The sequence below is a fragment of the Lutzomyia longipalpis genome, chromosome 1 (assembly GCF_024334085.1).
Source record: "Lutzomyia longipalpis isolate SR_M1_2022 chromosome 1, ASM2433408v1".
Classification (NCBI taxonomy): domain Eukaryota; kingdom Metazoa; phylum Arthropoda; class Insecta; order Diptera; family Psychodidae; genus Lutzomyia; species Lutzomyia longipalpis.
Window position 1 is genome coordinate 6,155,799 of NC_074707.1, and position 21,562 is coordinate 6,177,360.

General features: G+C 36.1%; 1 protein-coding gene across 2 annotated transcripts in view; it reads right to left on the reverse strand.

Moving 5' to 3' along the window:
• The window catches only part of LOC129786747 (uncharacterized), an 84,976-nt gene extending 64,476 nt beyond the window's left edge, over positions 1-20,500 (reverse strand). For both annotated transcript variants that reach the window (XM_055821945.1, XM_055821939.1), the window contains exon 1: positions 19,406-20,500. The gene's annotated coding sequence lies outside the window, so the exon portion shown is untranslated. The remainder of the gene's footprint in view (positions 1-19,405) is intronic.
• Between the last annotated feature and the right edge of the window lie 1,062 nt (positions 20,501-21,562).

Here is a 21,562-nt window from a genome sequence, read left to right on the forward strand (position 1 = left end):
GCCGCATTTTAACCCTCTCGTCAAAAGATAATGTATATAGACGGTGTTATATACCCGACCTAGGTCAACAGGTCGTTATGTGGAATGCAAAACTTCTGTCGTCTGCTCTTGTAATCGCCCTTGTAATCGTCACACACATATAGGAGGAAGAATGGGAGCATTAACATTGGCCAACAGAGTATCAAAATGTTGCCATGGGTGGTTGTTTGTGTTGTACATCACCCACGCAGAATTATCTCTTCGCCCACTCATTCAACAAGTTCCTACGCTCAATCTATATTTATTCCTTGTGCGATTGACTGTTGATGCTCCTCCGCGTGCTCTGTGTGTTGCCATTCGGCTGAGGCCGCATCGCGTGGGCCCGCACATTTTCACATATCAACAACCTAATTTCCAAAGAAAACACGGGAATAATGCTTGATAAAATATTCCCAAGTATGTTGGGGTTGAAATGTTGATGCAACAATACGTATAGCAAATGAGTAGGCAGGAATAAGTGCTTAAAACTTGAGAGCTTTAATCAAATGTATATATAGCAACAGGTAGCAATGTTATAAATAAACTTCTTTAATCCTCCGTTAAAATTTACATTCATTCATGCTTCCTCAAAAGAAGAATAAATTAAGGATTGGAATTATCTAGGTGGGATGATTGAGTTCAATAGAAATTTAGAAAGTTCATTGAGAGAAATTACAATTCTTCTGTGAGTTTATTTTAAAATCTGCAAGGTGGGAAGTAATTTATCTTGGTTATACACTTTTGTACATCTTCCTACACGATGAATTCGCATTTTGTGAATTTTTTGCTGAATCCTCTAAACAAGCAGAAGCTTCCAAAAAAGGACCACAACTTTGTCCGGCACATAAAGAAATTTTTCTCTACAACGGGGTAAAAAAGTTCATTGTGCCACCCACTTGCTGATGTCCACCTACATGTTGGTGCTAATATTTTTCAAGCACCTGGGTCTCAAAGGGATCCTCTTTCATCCCACACCAGAGAAAACTTTTGGACTGCTCACAAGGCAAATAAAATCATCAATCTCACTCATCTCTGTGATTGTCTGCACAAACTGTGTCACGAAAGCCTCCACACTACAGGAGTACTGAGCTGATCAAAAGTTAAGAGGTTGTATGTGGGTGGCTAAGTAAATAAAATATGAAGGAATTTTCTGCAAAAGTTTCCATTGATATTTCAAAGAACTTTGGGTGAGCTTTTCAAAAAAGCTTTGTACTTTTTTTTTTAAATAAATTAAAGAAAAACAATCCAAGCTACCCTTTAAGTGGATAAGCTACCCTTTAAGATCAACATATAGTTGAAAGCTCTGGCGTTTAATTTTTCATTAATTTTCTTTAGTGAAAAATCGCCTGAAATATTATCATTGTTTGCATCTAAAATACATAATTCACCTCTGTGTTTAAACACCCCCTTTCCCCAACCGTTACACCTTATTTACTTAGGCTATCTCTTCAGCATAACTTCTTATCTCTCATCCACCCTCTATGAGCTTTTTCGGCGCAAGATTCCGCATTAAAAAAATGGCTCGGGTGGGTGTCTCCAACCACCTGATTCTCACCACAACTTCCCTTTTCCGATCCGTTTCGTGAGTTGCGGAATGCCAGAGAGAGGTAGGCGTGGGTGAACGTATAAAGCTGTGGCGAAAGTGCGTGGGTAGCCGACCCAGTGTGAATGAGATTATGTGTCTTCCCGCCAGACAGACAGGCGGCAGCGGCGGCGGAATCTCACTTGTACGAATAACGTGATTTGCGTGCACAATTGATGTAGATATCCTGACCTGCTGTACTCCCCCATAGTGCCTCATCCCCCAATCCCACCCCTTCCGCATATGGATCATGGAACTCTGAAGAGAAAATTTTCTGCAATTTCCCATTTATGCGTTAATGGAAATTTGCTCGTGAGCAAGATGGAGGAATGCTACCAATGATAGAAATGTGGAGCCCCAACAAGGACAGTCAGGGGGAGGGGGCTCTACATGGTCGTTGACACGGAGTGATTTGTGAAATTGTACGCACTCAAAATACTTAAATTTCTATATGGATATTGTGGGGGTATTTCCACCCAATAATTCATTCGAGAGTGAGAAAGCTTAAAGCTTCCATTCTCAAGGAAGACTTTCTGTGTATTCTTGAGATGCGGATACTCGGAAGAGAGCTGTGAGGAGTCATGAGATGGAATTTATCTGCATGAATAAGTAGGTCATTTTAGAGGGAAATAGAAATGTCTCATAATGTGTGCAAATAAATAAATCAGTCGGGGGATGTGGTGCGTTTTGAAATATAAAAGGTATTCATGCGATTTATTTATAATTCATTGTCTTTGCATGGAATAAATGGCATGAAAGGGAAAAATAATTAAATATTTAATCCATTTGTTATTTTTCTTTTTATCCTTTCCTGTTGACTAGAAAACAAAATGGTTTTGTAAAAAAGGACTGAGGGTACATTTTTAAAAATATGTATCGGTGTGAAAAAAGCTCTAAATATCTTTGATAAAAATTCATATGAATGTTTTCTAAAAAAAACTAAAGAACTATAAAGAATAATAACGTTCTCTACACGCAATTCAATGTGTCCTGTTGTTGGGACATTAACGTATGTACCACATACAGCATAATAAATGTCGTGATGTTTAGGAAAAAAAAGCTCCCCGAAATGTGAGAAAAGGCAAAAAATTAATATTTCACCTCGACACGGTAGGCTTACAATTTTTCCACTAAAAATCCTTATCAGTTTCCGGTCAACATCACACTATTAGTTGGTGTTCCACTTCGTGGCCAACACCAAGTATTGTAATCGTCGGAAAAACCGGCCACCTCAGATCGGGTTCAAACTTGGTATGAGCACGTTTTAGACATCCCACATTACGAAAATGGTGGTGGAAAATTTTTGATCCGGCCGGCCTGCCGGCCTGCCGGCCGGCCTGCCGGCCGGCCTTCCGGTGGTCCAAACTTTGCCTTATAGCTCGAGAATGGTAACAGATAGAGACTTCAGGTTTGAAGTTTTCTATAGAAATATGGGTGTAAAATTTCATTTTTTCGCATTTTCAATATCCAAGATGGCCGCCGTCCGCCATTTTGAAATACTATCAATCACTTCCCTTATAGCTAGAGGTCTGAAATTTTAGTATGTTGTAGAGCTCAGAGAGACGTTTTCATCAACAATTCATACTTGACAATCGGTCAAGCGGTTTAGCAAATATGGCGGCCTTAAGCAAAAAGTGTTTTTTCGATACAACTCGAGAACGGCTTGACCGATTTTGATCATCTTGGTATCAAATGAAAGGTTTCAAGAAGCCCTACAACTGTATAGAACATTCCAAGTTCCAAAAACATCCGCAAGAGGCGCTAAAATCAAAAACAAAAATTGCCTAACTTTAAAGGGCAATATCTCCCAACATCTGTTATAGATTTCCTTTAAATTTTGATATGTTGTAGCCTGACTCAATATCTGTCACCAGTCCGAAAATAAAGAAAATCTATGTCGCCGTTTAGAAGATATGGCCATTTGAATAATTCTTGCATTTGAAAAGTTCTAAGAACCATATCTCTTGAACCGCTTGTCCGATTTGACTCAACTTTGTATCAAATTAAAGGTTTTGCAATTATCTACAACTTTCTAGAACATCAGAAACCTCTAGAACCATTCCTTCAGGACGAAAAATGCGAAAAACTGTTTTGGTGAAACAAAAATCCGCCATTTTGTGTTCTGGAGGTGACCTTGAAAATTATTGAGATATATGTCAAATTATAGCTTATTTCAAGACCTTTCCAAAACTAGTCATGAAATTTCTGTAGGTGTTATAGAACAAGAGATATGACAATTTTTATGCATCAAATTGCTGAATTTCACTAAAAAATCAACTTTGCCTACTAATATTGCTCACAAATAGTATTACAACGCATAAACAAACTTCTACACGTTGTGGGACACCAACTCTTATAACTGGACGCGTTATGATTGACTTTTTCTATAGTTTGCCCACAAAAACTAACTTTCCAGGTGGATGCGCAATTTTCCATCGATCGTAATTTCCCAAAAATTTCAACTCATAAACTTCACCAATAATGTTGGTCAACAATTTACTCCCAGTGTGGTAGTAAATTTGAGAAGGGGAGAAAGGGATGGTTGTTTTTGTTTACTTTCGCTTTTGAATTTTATTATATTGCATGAAATATTTCACACGCCCCCGCACAGCTGAATAATTCCGTAGAATTCTAAATTTAGATTTGAAAATTCAGTAGTACAGAGATATTTTACTAAAAGGATGTGAATTTATTTTTAGGACTACACCAGTGTGGGGGGTGGAATAGTACAATGAGTAGTGCGAACTTGTGCATAAATTATTCTACTCTTGCATTGTTGCCGAAAACGTGTCGATCTCTGCACCACCTCTGTCACCCCCATTGTCCCTTTTATTCACACAGAGAAAATGTTGAGCTTTTAAGGCCAAGCTCTGTATCGACGTGTAACCATTCAAAGTTCTTACTCCCACTCTTTCTCTCTCCCTCTCTAAAGGACTTACACGTATAGGCTGGTACTGTGGAGGCGGCATAGAGATCAAAGCATAACAAAGGGAACCCCCACAATGGTTGTGAAAGATGTTGAAAATCCTTTTTCCTTTACCTGGAAGAATACCACCTTCTTATGGGGATATTGTCAATGAACGGAAAAGGTGAAATCCTTTAGAGAGGAAGCCCCAAAGAAGCATCTCCAGCAAAAACTTATAGATCACTAAACCCCCTCTCACAAAAAAGGATACGCTGCCAAAGAATTTCTCATCCACGTGCATTTGAAACCTATTTTTATTATCATTCTTATAAAACCTAATTTGCGATTTTTCACGTAATTGACCAATTCATTCAATATGTATTTTTTTCCTCTGTGAGAATTTAAAAATTTAAATTCAAAAAAAATTTGCCTTCTAGGGGCTATAAATAATTCAGGTGGTGAAAATTTGCAATAAATGTTCATGTTCATTTGATCGTAAATGTATGCATAATTGCTTTGTTAATTACTTGTTTTATAGAAAATCAATATGAATCTGGTTTGTTTCTTTATAAATACATAACAACATGCTTTCAAAATTGCTACATACTGTAGGGGGGACAGGTAGTATGTATAGTAGATTTATATTGTTTGGAGAGAAATTCAAAACGTCTGCCCTACTTTTGCATTCCTCCTGACACCTTATTTGTAATTAAATGCACAATCTCTCTCTTGGTCCATGATATTCTGTGTGTACTGAAAGCTTTCAGAAAAGCTCATCATACGTCAGTTGAAAAACCTTCCTCATCAGAAGGTTTTCTAGATTACTACATTCATCATGGATTTATGAGAAGATCTAAAAAAAGAAGCAGTCTTGGCAGATTTTGCACGATTTATTAGTCGTGACAAGATTAAATGATATGAAATATGTGGCGAAGCGATGATGCGAATCCCATTTAAATGTGACAGTCATCCTTAAATATTGGATGGTGCGTTAAGCTGAAATTCGCACAGAAATTCGAATCACAGAGGGGCTTGTTCGCAAACTTTTGCCCCATTGCCATCATCACATTTCCCCCCTCAACAAAATACATAATTAATCATAATTAATTGGTGACCCTCTTCAAGAATCCAATGTGCACAATGTGTAAAAGTTTTCCAACATGTAATGAGCAACATATTCCGATCAAACTTGCTGTGTGTGTACGCATGGGGCTCGGAGCTTTTTCGTGTAATTTATGCTGTATAGGCGCTCTTTTGATATTGAATTCCATGGAAATGGTACAGCGTTCGTTCATCCATTTTATACAATTTGATGCGAGTGTTTGAGATGGGATGGTGACCCCCCCTATACGCATCGTTATGTGACGCTTCGTCCTCTGGCAGGAATTCCCGTGTTGACCTCGAACAGGAGACGAAGCGTCGGTATGGAGTCCTCCTATAGGATGTGAGTGCGTGGTTTGGTGTAATTGATGAAAAGGCCCACTGGCAAGGACAGTGGAAGGAGGTTGATGGGTTTTATTGGTCAGATTTATCGGCATTAGTGCCACTTGCGCTTCATTGACAACAATCTGATCTGAGCCCCGTGTCCATTGCTCAGGCAGAGAGAAGTAGACAATATTGATAATTCTATTTGTAAAAATATCATCCGCAAGATAGGAAAGAATATGGTGTGTGCAAGATAAAGAGAGACTCCATGGGAAAATTGTGTGCAAACATTGCGCTGGGGGAATAAAGCAAGAAAAAAATCCACAGTGCTCAACGATATTACATACCAAATTGGAAATTGCCTGTAATACCCGCACATTGTGCCTAAAGCTATGCCAGTGAGTGATTTTTTTTTTATGACAAAGGGCACATAAAAAATGTCAGTATATCCTGAAGGGATGTTTTCCAAGCATATATACATACAAAGTTAATCCAGCTTGACATCGCAACGGCACAATTTCCCTTTCCTGCAGAAAGGATGTTTTGTTATGCTGATACGAATTAATTGCACTTTGTATTTTTAAGCGCGCCACCCAGAAAAATCACTGCTTTCCTTTCTTTATTTTACCCCTCACCTCCCTCGTAATCCTTCACTTGCTTTTATATGAAAGTTCTCAATCCGAAGGATTTATAAAATAAACATAAACTTTTTAAAAGCTCTGTTGGAAAAATTGTTATGCAAGAAATTAAATTAGAAATAATTTTAAAAAAAATCATAGACTACGTGAGCTTTTCTTTCATATTTTCCGTTTCAAAGCTTTGCATCATGTTATTTGATAATGTTTCAATGGAGAAAATCATTTTTCCTTTCATTATACCATGACCTTTGCAACTTTTAATCCAATATCGGTGTATTCCCTTGAGGAATAAAATGTTAAAATATTATTCTAGTTAGAATAGCTTTTTGTTAGCAAAGTCCCTCGACACTCCTTAATTTCTTAACGAAATGATTGAAAGATTCAATCAAAAATTGTATCAGATTAATTTCTTTAGACGAAGCTTAATGATCTTGAGGTGAATTAAACACATTAAATTTTCTAAATCGTTCAGATAAACTTTAAACCTTTTTAAATCGATTTTTATACTACTATTCATTCTTTTTAAAACGACAGGGCAGAAAATATTTATGCAACATGAATATAAATCTGCAACAAACATAAAATAAATCAGCCTTTGTTTTTTGTAAAAGAATTAAAAGTTTTTGTAAAATAAATTTAATTCTCAACTAAAGATTATTGATTATTGAATGAAATTTTGGTTAGAAGAGAATAATTTCAAGTAGATTCATTCGATGTTTTCCATTCAATTGAGAATTTGAAGGAATTGTTTCAATGTATGTATAATGTATCAGTTTACAATCAAAGAGCTTCCACTTGTAAATGCATTTAAACGAAGCAATAAAAGCTTTTGAAATAAAGCTCGCGTTCGGGATTTTATTGCAACAATGAAGGACCTAATGGTCTTTGGTGTCCATGGTAGCTCTATGCTGCTATCTGATCACGTTGCAATGGATACCTCCTATTTTCAATGCGTTAAAACATTGACACAGCTCTATACAGAGGTATTTGTGTGCTGAAATTTGCACGAAATAGGAAGCATAAAAGGGTTAAAAGGACTCAACGTTGTGAATTAAATCTGATTACCTTTAAGCAAATTGAGCAGACGTATCATGGTCTCATTGGGCTCATATACAAATAAATACATTGTCGCAACTATAAAATCCAATTTGTGGTGGAATTTCAAATTTATACCCAATGTGTTGTACTTTATATCACATTTTGATACGCTACACATAAAGTGGATAAACATTGTGTATGAATTTTGTAAAGTATGGGCACTATGCCATTGTACGGCGTTTACCTCGTTAATTTGGTTTAATGGAAATTATCGGAATTAGAATTCCATGAAATTAAGTTTGGTGTGACACAATCTTGTGCTGTATATCTGTATGTGGATAGAGTTTCATTCTAAATCTGATTTGTAACCCTAGTGTGTAGCATGATTGCGAAATTATCTTCTACGGCAGCGACATAGGATGGACTTAAGGGATTATATATGTATATACTATTTAATAACATCAAAATGCTAAGTTTGGTTTTGACAAATAGACACGTATTCGGAGATGTTGCCACCCCTTGGGGCACATTTTAATCCATCTATATTTTCCTATCATCCCCACTTTAGCCCTTCCGAGAAGGTATATGTAGCTCATTCGCATGGGGAGGTATAACGTTTGTAATAGGATAACTTATTTCTGGCATCCGATTTGGAAGTTCTGGTTTTGTTTTTGTTAGATGGCAACTTGGGTGCGCGAAGCTTTCAAGAATGCTAATGCGATGTATGTGTACGACGGATGTAGCTTCTGGAGATTGATATTTCAATTTGCTTCACACACGAATAATTGACGAGGATAAGTCACCGTCGCATGAATGGCTTTTGCCAATCTCGGGGCTCTTTCATTTCCCAAATGCATTGTACAGTAGAACATCACTGTAACATGTGTGACAGAGTGAAAGCTAAATTGGCACGTACCTGGCAATTTTAGTCATTTTTGAGGTTCAATGTGGAATTAAATCGATTTTGACTAACTGACGATAACGAGGATTGTGGTCTGAAATTAAAATAATTATCTCACAAAGCGCTAGGCTCAAATCCCATAGGGTAGAATCCCAATCCTTCGTAATTTCCCTCCTCACACCCACTCCACAAATCCCATCGATTATCGCTGCGTATTTCAGGAATATACAATACTTGAATCCCACCAAGAATTCTCCCTTGGAGACGCCTCATAATATTCTTCATAAGAAAGCTCTTTCTCTTTCTCACTCACTCTCTCCTTTTCTTCCAGTTCCAATAAAAGCTCCCCACATCCATCACCATCACTCATACTCCCGCACAATCAATCTGACTCGGCGTGAGAGCTTTGTTTCGTACCACGTTATATATGTAGGTACCTACCGCGCCATACAGCACACCTCAATCGTAACGCTGTTAGCTTGAAAATCCCAAGAAATAAAACGTCTCTTGCAAGAGCATTTCCGGGAAAGCTTATTCAAAGCGCTATACTTCAAAGGTAACTTTCTCGATAACTTCACGGAACAAAAGGTTTAAATGAATTTACCAGACTTATGATCTAAATTTAGACCTAAAAGCTCTAATCATAAATCTATTTATGCTATTTCTGCATAAATATTTCTTGGATAAAGGAATTCATTTATCCCTCAGGACTTGAATTTAAATTGTCTGTAACAATAATTATTTGTATTTAATAATTTTATTTCTCCGAGAGAAAATAAATATGAAAATTCATTTTGTGAAGCTGCAACTGACATATTTTATGCTTTTCAAGGAAATCATTAATTTGTTTTGCCATTTTGCACTTTATTAATTAGCTAAAATGGCTTTGAATTAACTTTTTAGCATAACCACATATTATTTCATTTAATTCAATTAAAAATGATACGACTATCGCAGCTTAATTAGAGGTTATACTTATACCAGTATTAAATATTTTAAATATTGGTTTTCATTCAAAAACGGGGTAGTGAACGATGTCAAATAATTCCTGGAAATGGTTATTTATGCTGATGATGATGTTATAACATTTTTAGAGAACTATTCCACAATGTTTTCACAAAGTGAATTCAAAAAATATTTCCCAGAAAGATTTTCCAACAACTTTCATTATCCACGAGCTTTTAAAAGGGTTGTAAAACTAACATTATTCCTAAATATTTTCCGAAATGATTTGTGTTCAATGTTATAAGGATAATTCAATTATTTTTAGCACCTTTTATGGTGGCGCTAAAACCACAAATCCCGCCATTTAGAGCTCCCCAGTGAACTCTTCTAAATTCCTATCACATCAAATTAAATGTCCTACGCACGAAAGCATTCAGATTGGCCGCTTAAACACGCAATTCACAGACAAAATGAATCTTAATGCTAATTTATCCAACAAACGCCTATAGCTTTTGATATCCTTTGAAATTCAAACGTTGTATGTTGAAGGTTTAATGCTAGGAGAGAAAAAAATCTTCAGCTTAGCATTTCCTTTTGAGAGTTTTTTTTGTTGGTGCGTGTAGATGTTTCACGTGAAAAGGCGCTAAAGAGCTTTTTACCCCCAAAAAACATCAGTATAGCATTATTCTCTTGAATTTCCAACTTCTTATCCTTCGTCCCCATTGACATACGCCGCGGGAGTAATTTGTAATGCACGGTAAATTACAAAGTTGAGGCATTTGAAGACTTTCTTTATATACATGGCTCTCTCTCGTTCTCTTCAAAAGTAAAAAGTACAAAGATGGAAGAAATGATGACGAAGAGGTGGTTGTCTGAAGAAAAATTATGCTGAGAATTAATTAGCATGGAAAATATCTTACTTTACACGGAGCTTATTCATTAGTTTTCTCAAGTTTTCCTTCAAAATTTGACATTAGAATGTTGAGAGATTTTTCTTATTCTTCTAAAAGGAACAAAAAAAATAGATTTCTCTTCGAAAAAGCTTTCGAAACTTTCCAAAGTATAAAAATAAAATCCAGCCTTGTCACATAAATTTCCAGAAAATACCCCTTGAGTGAAGTATTCTTGAAAAATTAAATTTCTGTAAATTGTTTCGTACTCACAAGGCACCCATTGACACCCTCTTATGCCTTTTGCGTTCTCCATCGCGCGAGTACCAAAGCACCCATCTCTCCCGCTCCGGCAAGACACACCATTGTTCGAATGAAAAGACGGGGGTAAATCGAGGATGAAGCTTGCCTAAGGATACGATGGCGTCTTTCACATTGGAATTGATATAAAAGCGTATACGAAGCCAAACTCGGTGTCTATTATTTTGTCCTCGTTGCTTTTGTTTAAATGAGTAAACCTCCCACTTCAGTGTCTTTTGCGCCTCGCTCCGGGGACAATTGACACAATTTTAAGCGACCAAGGAAGGGATCATACAACATGGTGTGCAAGAGGGTGGCATATAGCCCCCAAGATGGGGGAGGGTTGGTGGTCAAGACAATGTGGTAAAAGACAATTCATCTTACGCCCCTTACGCCACACCATGACTCCGTAGGGGGGGAAGAGAATGCATTATCGACAGCCATAGAAAGAGGCAATGAAATTGCCTACAGCCGTCGTTTCTTGTCATGTGATTTTTCTAATGGCAATAAGGGTGACACAGGGGGCAAGTGTAACAGATGAACGTGACTTTTGTCCAACAAAATGGCCTTAAGAGAGGCTACAATGGAAGTTGGGAGCTTTTAGTGTGTATACGTACAGCATTCTCCCTTAATCCCAGGTATATTGTAGTTGGGCTTTGAGGTGGAAATACACAGAAATAAAACTTTGTACGATATGATGTGTTCTATGAGCTAGAGGGCTAGATTAGGTCCTTCAGATTATTTTATTTTAACTACCAGCAAATGTTAATAATAAAACTTGTCTAATGGACGTATGTTTCAGACATGTTTTCAAGAGAATATTTATAAATTCCATGGCAATTTTAAAGCAGCTTTTTGATAAAGTTTTAAAATAAGTTCTTGAACAAATTGATATTCTAGCATGTTTCTTAGGAAGCAAGATGAATTCTAGATGCCTTTCTACTGCCATAAACTTCCAAAAGAATTCACATATTGATGACATATTTTGCAAGCTGCAAAATTGAAAATAGCTTATCTTGTAAAAGTCTGACTAAGAATCACAATTTAAGACATGTTGCTAGAAACCCATTCAAACGTTACAGATATTACCCAAAAGATTCTTTTATGACTTCGTGAGGCTGCAACTGTTATGGGGCTTTGTACTTTGAAATTATATTTAAAGAAAGTCTTTCTTGGAAAATCTTTTCATGCATTGTTTGCTGGAAAAAACTTCACTTCCAGGAAAAGCTCAAAAAGAAAAATTCCCGGACGGTATTATACCTATATATTTTGCAATGTGAAGCTTTCCATTAAAGCTTCAAGGGGATTAATTAAGAGGATATGTTCTGGTCGCCTCTACTAAATATTTAAGTGAATATGATTTATATCTATTTTTAGACATGTCCAGGAAGCCTTATTTCTCAGTAAGTTTTGCGAGAAAAATTTATTCTTCTTAGAATTTTGCATTAAAGAAAATTAAAATCAATTTAGATTCATTTAAAAAATATTTTTCCCAGAAAAACTTTAAATCCAGGAAGTGAATGAAATACCAAGAATAAAACAAAAATTATTGCAAAAGCTTTCTCCCGCAAATCCTTCCAATTTAGTGATGGACTCATTAAATATGTCTCACCCATCAGTGCGAGGGTGGACTGTACATACAGCAAAAGCTAAAATTGCAATTTTGCGTCATTTCTTGTGTCAGTAGCAAGCAATTTGGTCACAAAAAGAGCAATTTAGTGCTAAACAATAAATGTCACACAAAGTATGGCAATAAGTGGTTGGCCAGGATGTGGCTCATATGTTTGGTTTTCCTGGTTTTCTCACCTCCGCACTGCACCCCGTATCTGCCACCACCCCCTGTGTGCTGGTTATGAGAGAGAGGCAGAAAGTTGAGGTAGGATACCTGATATTCAAAGCAATACCAATTCACCCACATTTACCCCCAATCCCCTCTTTCTCTCTGTTTAAATTAACACAGTCCAGGAGAACCCTTCAAATTCACCGGTATGTATGTACATAGGTACCACCCCCATTGTGATGCATGTGTGTAAATAATTTTGAATTTTCCACCTTATCAACCGGAAAATCTCAATAAAGCAAAATCACGCACTGGAGGGAAACTTAAATAAAAATATTGACACACAACTTCATCTTTGTAGCAACACAAAAAGATACAAAGGGTGAGGAAGGGGGAGGGCAAATAATTGGACACAAAGATGAAATAGAAGGAGGAAAAAACTAGGAGAAATACAGAAGGAACAAAATTACGGTCTCATGAGAAATCGCCCTGAAGCTCTGTGAGTGTAAAAAAAATTCAAAACTTCCCCTAAACAACCTTTTCCCTCAGACTTTTCCCCATTTTGTATGTCAAAGGTTATCCCTCACTAACATACACCTCTGTTCATCCCGCGGATTTTCATTTTTTTGTAAAGAAGCAAAAGCTTTTGATTGCTAAATGAAGTTTTTTTCTCTTCAAAAAGCATTTTCCTACAACCACGAGCTATAAGGAGAAAAATGTATTATGTTTCATTTTAGATGGAGAGAAAAATTTTAATTTTTGTGACCTTTGACATTATGCGAATATGAGGGAAATAATGCATGGAAAATTATGAGATTTCATTTTCTGTTGATTATAATTAAACCTGAACTGTTCTTGGAAAGATAATTCTTTGATATTTCTAACTAATTTAATGTGTAGAGGAACATGACCAAACTCCGACCTCCTTCGATCTTTTTTTTAATCTGCTATTACTTAAAACTGATAAAACTTTAAATGTAGAAAGTTATGAAACTTAAAAGAGCGTTAAATGGGCTTTTAAATGGTACCAAATTAAAGAATATTGCTTTTTATTTATTTTATACCATTTTATTCTCATTTTGCGCGGACCTTTGCAGGTCGGAATTGGGCCATGTTCCCCTACTTTAAATTAGAAATCTTATTATAACATTTTGTTTCTTTCTGTTTCTTTTGAGACTCAAAATTAACTAACCCGGCGCCTCCACTGTGCTTGAAATCAGTTAAAAATGGAGGCGCCTGGTTATTATATTTTGAAGCTTTATTTTCAAATACTGATTGATTTTAATTAAATCTATAAGAAAAAAATATTCAAAGAAGATAAAAAGCTTCCAAAAACCTTATTATTGTGGACAACTAACTTCTAAATCTAATCAATGTCAAATTCTAATCCTTCTGCATAAGACTTCCTCGAAAAAAAGCTTCCCTTAATAATTTTCTTACCTACCTCAAATATCACAACACAATGACTTCTGTGACAATAAAGATGGTCTTTATGGCCCTCTCTCTCTCTCTCTCTCTACTTTTGGCGTACTAAATTAAAACGTGAATTATAAATGTCAACATATACAAAGACTGTCTCACATTGAAACATTATCCACTGCTGTGCCGACTTAATTACCTTCCTGGGAAATTGACGTTGAGGAAGTTTCTTTTTTGTCCATGCCAAAAATTCTTGCGAATTTCGCGCGCAAATGAGGCGCAAAACGTGCGTATTATTACTAAATTTTCGGGTGTGGCCATTTGGGAAAAATTAATCATATTTTGAATAATTGCGACACAAATTTTTCATCCCTCTCTTGGAATTATCATCCCCTCCGCCCCTGCCTATTATGAACATAACTCGCAAAATAGCGCGACAACTGTGGGATTAATTTATTGGAGGTGAGCTTAATGGAATTTTGCAGATTTTTTTTTTTTCAAATAATTGAAATTGAAATATCACTTGTCAATTTTGGATTCAATTGAAATTTCTTCTGTGGAATCCCAAAAAGCTGGAAAAACAATTTTATATACAACGCACCACGGGCGATAGCTATGTACAATTGCGTTTTCACAAACGCAGGCCATCAAATTTATTTGATGGGAGAAAAATGTGGAAAGGATTGCGGGAAAAAGTTGCCGAGGGTTCTTTTTCTTGTCATATGAGCGAATACCTGTCTGTGTGTATGTGTTTTCTTATCATGAAAAATGGATAAAAATTTAGAAATAAAAAAGGGTGAAGGATATGAAGATTTTCTCGAAGATTCCATAAACAAACCCCTACCATGAAATTCATCACCTCTTTTGGACATCACAGACGAAGATTTAAGCCATGAGATTCATCCCCAAACATTTCAAAATTATTCCATGGAAGTAATCCATCGTCTGAATTCCGAGAAATGATTGAAATATTTAGTAGTGTGTGCGGAAGTTGAACAAGTCATGGGGGTTTCTGGTCAAATGTGAATTGAATTGCGTCCATTTACTTCTCCACAATTGTGGAAACTTTGATGTACAATACTACATAGTCTGTGGAAAATAGGAGTTTCCTAAAACCCAATTATTTATGCTCAAACTAACAGAATCGAGTACGAGAACATTTTAATGTGCAACGTCTAATTCCTCTCAGCAACTAAATTCTAACTAACAGTGCTGTGTTTTTAATTAAACCATTTCGATGGTATTTCCAATTGAAATCCTCGCACCATTCAATTGATTTCTTTTTCAACTTAGTTGTAAAATGGTGTAGCAATCGCTTTTTTGTGTCCTTCACATGAAATGACCCATCAATTGCAGATGGTAATCTTCGGGAAAGCACGTGCTGTGGCATTTAAAAGCACAAAAGTGCTTTTTTTTTCACTGGAAAAATTTCCCAGATTGAATCAATTTTTTTTTCACGTTAAAAGTTTCCAATAAAATGTATATAATTTGCAATAAAAGGATGTGTGCAAATGACACATGACTCCTCTTGAATGTGCATAAAATAAATTAAAATGTCTCATTGTGAGGATTTTCCGCATTTCTATGTTATTCATTTGAAATTAAATAGAAAACTGTATTCATTGCAAATCTCCGGAGGAATGCAAGCAGCTATGCTGTCGAGAATTTTAAAACAATAGTCTTGTAATGCTGATTTTTCATGGGATTTTCTTTTAGAGAAAATGAAAGAATTCCTTAAGTCAAATTTCATCCAAAAGATAGGACTGAGTGAAGCTTTTCAGATTGTGAAAAAGCAAATGTTGAGATAATTTTTTTTCGAGGTCTTAAGAATTTTCTATTTGCCTGAAAGTCGAAGACAAAAATTGAGCTTTGAATTAATGTTGAATGGAAAATTAAAATTCATTCTAGAAGTATTAAGAAATCCAACAATATATTCTTGATATATTTTATCTTAAAAAAAAAGAAATCATTATGACTGTAGCTTTATGTATTCTGCGGGTCCTATCTTTTGATCAGAAAATTCTGCTCTTGATCAAAATAATATTCCGTTTTGGTCAGAAAATTTGAAAAGGAAGTTTCAAATGCAAAAAATAAGAATTTTCAATTTTTCCCTTGAAATTTAGACATATTTTTGACTGAAATCAGTTTTTCGCATTTTCTGGCTCTCCTGTTGGTCTTTTAGAGAAAATCTGAATGGATTTTGGGTCATCCCGTAGGTGTATCAATGAGGACGATCGATAGGTACCAGAGGGGTAGTTTTAAATGCAGAAAATAAGAATTATCAATTTTTCCTTAAAATTTAGATTTTTCTGACAAAATGTAACATTCCTCTTCGAATTGAAACATTTTTCCGACCAAAGCGGAATATTCTTCTGATCAAAAGCAGAATTTTCTGATCAAAAGATTTGATTCTCATTCTGCACCATCACATAAATGTTAAGTTTTGAAGAATAATTTGATGTGACATTTTAAGTCTTTTCAAATTCCTCATGAGCTTTTTGTCGAAGCTTTTGCTGAAAAAGAAGCATAATCAAAATGCATTTAAAAGGCAAACTTTTTCCCAACATTTTATAACAAAAATTAAAATTTTAATTTCCAAAGAACCAAAGTAAATACATTAAAACTATCTTGTACCCATTCATTTATGGAGCAAAAGAAAAATAATACATTATTTCAACTTTTCAGTTTGAATTTCAAATATCTCAATAGAATATGTAAGCAAGATGTTAATTAAGAGTCTAAAAATAGCATTTTCCACAGAGAGAAACTTTCATTTTACAAAAATTCACCCTAAAGCACACAGAGCGAGAAGGACTTCATTCAATTTGCAATACTTCCTTCAACATTGCAATGTATAAAGTTATCTTAAAATATCTCCTTTAGGTGGAAAGTGAAGCAAATACCGTTCTAAATACATTTTAGAGTGCAGTGTGCGTGAAAAGCTGCAAGAACTATTAAAGAGCTTTTGTGTGCAAGTTGAAAGTGATCAAGTACGATGCGCTCTTTTCTGTTGAATTGCATTAACTTTCTATTCGCGTCTTGGAAAATTCTTGCGTATATTCAGTAAATGTTTGCCAGCATGGTATTCTCCACCTTCGACGAGTGTGAAGACAAGTATTGTTGGTGTGGCACGTAGGTGTATGTACCCAAACATTAAGGGTTGTGTGCACATCGCACGTACAACGTTATGTGAAAAGTATAAGATTATAGAATTATCCCACCAACTATAGGGGATGAAATAATTTGATGACTTTCTAATTACTTTCCCGTCTCAGTGTGTGTGTATTTGACTCCCTTCCCGTTCACCAGGTTGAATGCACAGGGCAGGATGCTTCTCAATGGGTTGAATTTTAATTGAGACATGACTTTGTGAGTTTTGTGATGTGCATGAAAGTGTAATTTAGCAGTTGATTTCCATAATTAGATGGATTTTGATAGCATGAAAGGTATGTAGCATCAAGGGATGCAGAGTGAATTTATGCAATTTATTATTTAATTGCAATTACCTGAATGTCTTCTATGCTATGCAATTCATCAAGTTTTTTTTTTCTTGTGTTGTACCTCCCTCACAGACAACCTGACTTCTTCACATCTGTGAGTGCTTTTGCTGTTTTCTCATTTATTTTCCATCTCATGGAAATACAGAGGGGTGGATGAGAATAAAAAAAGAAGGTGACACACCAAAGTGAAGGAGATGCTTTCAGGTGGCTCTCAAAGGCGTACAACACAATCGAAGGAATTAGAGAAAATCCTTATTGAAATCTCACTTCTTTACCTACACTTCTTCCCTATCTTGTCATCCTTCCTATCCATCCCCAACCCCATTTTTTACCAACGATAATCCTCCCATAAGCAATCTCATTTTCTTACAAATTGCTAGAGGACACTTTAAAAAAAAATATTTCCACATTTTGGAAAGTTTAAGGAGAGGAAAAAACATGGAAGACGACAGTTTTGGTAAAGTTTTTTTTTTCCTTCCTTGCTCAATACACCCAAAACAAGAAGATTGGAAAGGGAAATAAACTCTGTAATCGATATTCTATACACCAAATATATATATAAAGTTCTCTCCTCGGGGATCATTGGGAGATACTTTAATACACTCTCTCGTGGGTTCAGTGTTTTTCATCAATTTTTCCTTTCCTTCCTCCACGACGCCCTACACGTTATTTTGCTCGATGTTGAGGAAAATTTTAAGCAAATTTGTGTTGAAATTATTTCCCAAGATAATTCCGCAAAGGAATTGAATTTAAATTTGAAAGAATTTTCGATTGATTGGTACACTTGGTACATTATTATATAGGTATCTATTTTATGTGCCGAGAGCTTTTTTCCAAATATTGCCTTTCTACTGTTCAATGAGAGAGCCTGTTTGTTATCTTTATTAGTACAAATTGATGGTTAAAAGAAAAGAGGGTGGATTTTTGAGTTTCTTCATTAAACGTGATATTCAAATTAACCGAGTTATCAATTCGTTTTTAAACAAATTAAGAAAAGAATGATTTTTTTTATACCATAGTGCTATGTATAACAGTGAATCAACCAGGGTAGGTTTATGAGAATCCTGCAAGCTTAAATAGCTCAGATTTTATTTTACAAAATTAAAAATAATTATTTTCTGATCATATTTTCAAACGTTACAAAAAAACGACAATTCTAACGTTAGCATTGTACAAAACTATTAAAATCTGCTAGCTTTTAAAAGAAACGAACTTTCCACAAACTTTTCTTTTCTTATTTTTTCCATTTCTTGTGCATCTTATCAAAATATTCTACAAAAACATTTCAACTTTAGAATATTGAAATTTAAATTGTAAATTTTTACCCCCTTTGGAATGAGAATTGCATGAAAACTCATTTTCTCGTTTTTTTATTACAGTATTGGCGACACTTTTGATACTTCTTCGAGGATGCAATTCTCAACGAAGAACTTTTAAACTTTTACGAGTTAAAAAGGAAAAAGTATATTTTCCGGGTCGAAGTCCATTTTCAAAAAGCTAAATTAATTAAAACTACACAATTGGGAATATATTTCAGAGCAGAGAGTGTGAAAAAAAAGAGAGGAGGAAGCAAGATTGATAAATAAAATGTGGGAAAATTGCTCTACAAGTTCCATGGTCCAAGGGGAAAAATTTTATATATTACAGAGCGTAGAAAAAGCTGAAAGTTTTTTTTTCTGGCAGAATAAATGGATGCCAATATAATGATAAATGATGAATTTTTGTGTGGAGCTTTTTCACGTTTTCCCTGGAAAGCTCTTACGGTGAAGAAAAAACTCATCGACAGGCTGTTTTCTTTGTTTAGGGAGGTCTCACCATAAATAATCGTCAATTTAACAAATGGTCTTTTTGCGGCGGGGAAATCTGACAAAGTTTGTGCTCAACATGATACTCTTCCGATTGAATTTGAGATTTTTCATTTTGCCAATCATCCCCAAATATTTTTTTCCCTCATTGGGATGAGGGCAAGTTGTGAAGCAAAGTAAAATATATTGGGAATGTGCCCTGATCGGACAAGGGGGTGTGTGCAATAAATGTGAAAGGAATAAAAATTGGGTCACGTACCAATTTCTCTTAGACGTTGATTACAGCTCCATGAGGCATGATGCTACGTAGCAGCAATGTTTGGGGGTTGAAAATGTGTGTGAAGGGAAAAAAATCCATCTCTGAATAAGACACACAAGCACTATCAAAAATGCATGAAAAAAAAAACACACTGAAAGTCATCTGACCTTCTCCGACACTTTACTTTCACATTAATCCAACATTCATATTGAGAGTGAACTTCACCTGTTTTTTTCTGTCTTCCTCCCTTACACACTTTTCCCTAACATATCGTAATATATAATATAACTTTTCATGGGAAAAGCACACCAGGCACGAGAAAATTTGTAATGCACAAACCACTTTTCCTCGGGATTGTGTGTAAAATCAGTTTTGAGCGCGGGAGGGTTGAAAGGCCCGTGTGAAAGATCTAAAACACATGAAAATTGTGAAACCTTTTGCGGAGGGAGGGAAAAGTTCCTTTTGCACCTACTCCGTAAAAACAATCATTGAACCTGCTGAGGGGTTCAACACATGCCCTATTCTACAGAGTCTACTACACAAATTACCACACAGTTGCCCTCAACAAATGAGCTTTTTCTACCATCCTTATTTTAAAAAGCGTCTCTCCGCGCCTCTATGTTTTTGCTGCCCTTCACCCGCAAAAGCAGAGTTTGAACAATTAAAATGATATTTCCGACGTTTGGGGGATGTTGCTTAATGCGCTATATAGCGGGCTATTGTAAAATAAGCACGATGGCACGAGGGATAAACCCGGGGGCAACCGAATGTGTCTATATTTGCAGCTACCCAGTTCACCTCAGAGTTTCTCTCATTAGCAATCTGTTGCTTCACACGGACTCTTTTTCACCGCAGAAAGCTCACACACACAAAAAAAATTGTCCATCACCCTGTTGCGAATTTCCCGCTGAATGCCGTTAAAAATTCCTTGCTTCAGGATGCTTTTAGGAGATGCAAACAAATAAAAAAAAAACCATAAAAGACGGGGCCCTTTGTTTTTGTGCAAAAGTTCCCCGTGGAATTCTTTTTCTCAACTCGTGATACGCGAACTTTGTGAGTGGCGCACCTTAACTCCCCGATAGCGATCCAGGCACTGATGATACATGGCCAGAGCGTGTGGTATTTCAATGCAACAGACTCTCACGCACACACAGCACCGAGAATAGCTATGAAGGTGTGCTTTCACCCCCTGTTAACTGGGGGACGCCATGAACGAAAGCTCTGTGCTTGGCCGTTTGCTTGATCAGTGGGGACGCCGGGTTGTCCGGATTTTATATTCTTTTGGGAGCTTTTTCTTTGAAAATGATAATGAATTTTGAAGATTTTGTGGCAGAAAGTTGTAGTCAGGTTATTTACAAAAGGATATTTGCATTCAAATTGAGAGCTTTTGATAATTTTTTTTGAGGAATTTTAACGATTTTTCTATCGTTTGATGTTTCCTTTTTAAAGTCTGAAGAATTACTTTTGAATGCCTAATATTTTTTGTTCCTTTTCTAGTGTTTAACCTTGATTTTCTTACGTTTAATTTTCCAAGAAAACCGAAAGTGTCTCTACTTTTAGGGTCTTTAGACATCTTAACATTTCCGCCGACTACCCCTTTGATCATTGAAAAAGAAAATAAAAGCTCTATAAATCTAATATGGAATAAATGAAGCTAATTCAGGCAATTCAAAGAAATCCATCAATTTCCTCTCCTTGCCTTGGGAAAAAGTAAGCGAGCTCGGTGAAGAACCCAAAAAGCTACAGTGTTGCTTCACGATTAGAGCTTTTCTGCGCGTATGTATTGGTGTTTGTAAAATTGTCTGGCGTGCTTTTGGCGTCGGCGCTCTTCCTTCACGAGCTCTCTCTCTTCTTCAACACCGAGTCTCGGGTACACGGCCAAACCACCCACCCACCCCTTCTCTTATTTTATTGTCGTCATCGTAGCATATTTAGCGTATAAAGGCCGTCGCGAGAGAAGAGCTAGTGGTGATGGGTTGAGAGCTTCCACCACATTCCCCCGGCGCCAGAGACCCCTGTGCGGGAAGCTCTTTCGCATTGCCAACAGGTCAAAGTATTACCACGCGCCACAAGTGGCTTCCATCCCGGAGAGTTTGAGAGAATTGAGAGGAGAAAGCACAAAAATGTTGGAGCTTCCATTCCACCCTGTGTGTAGTG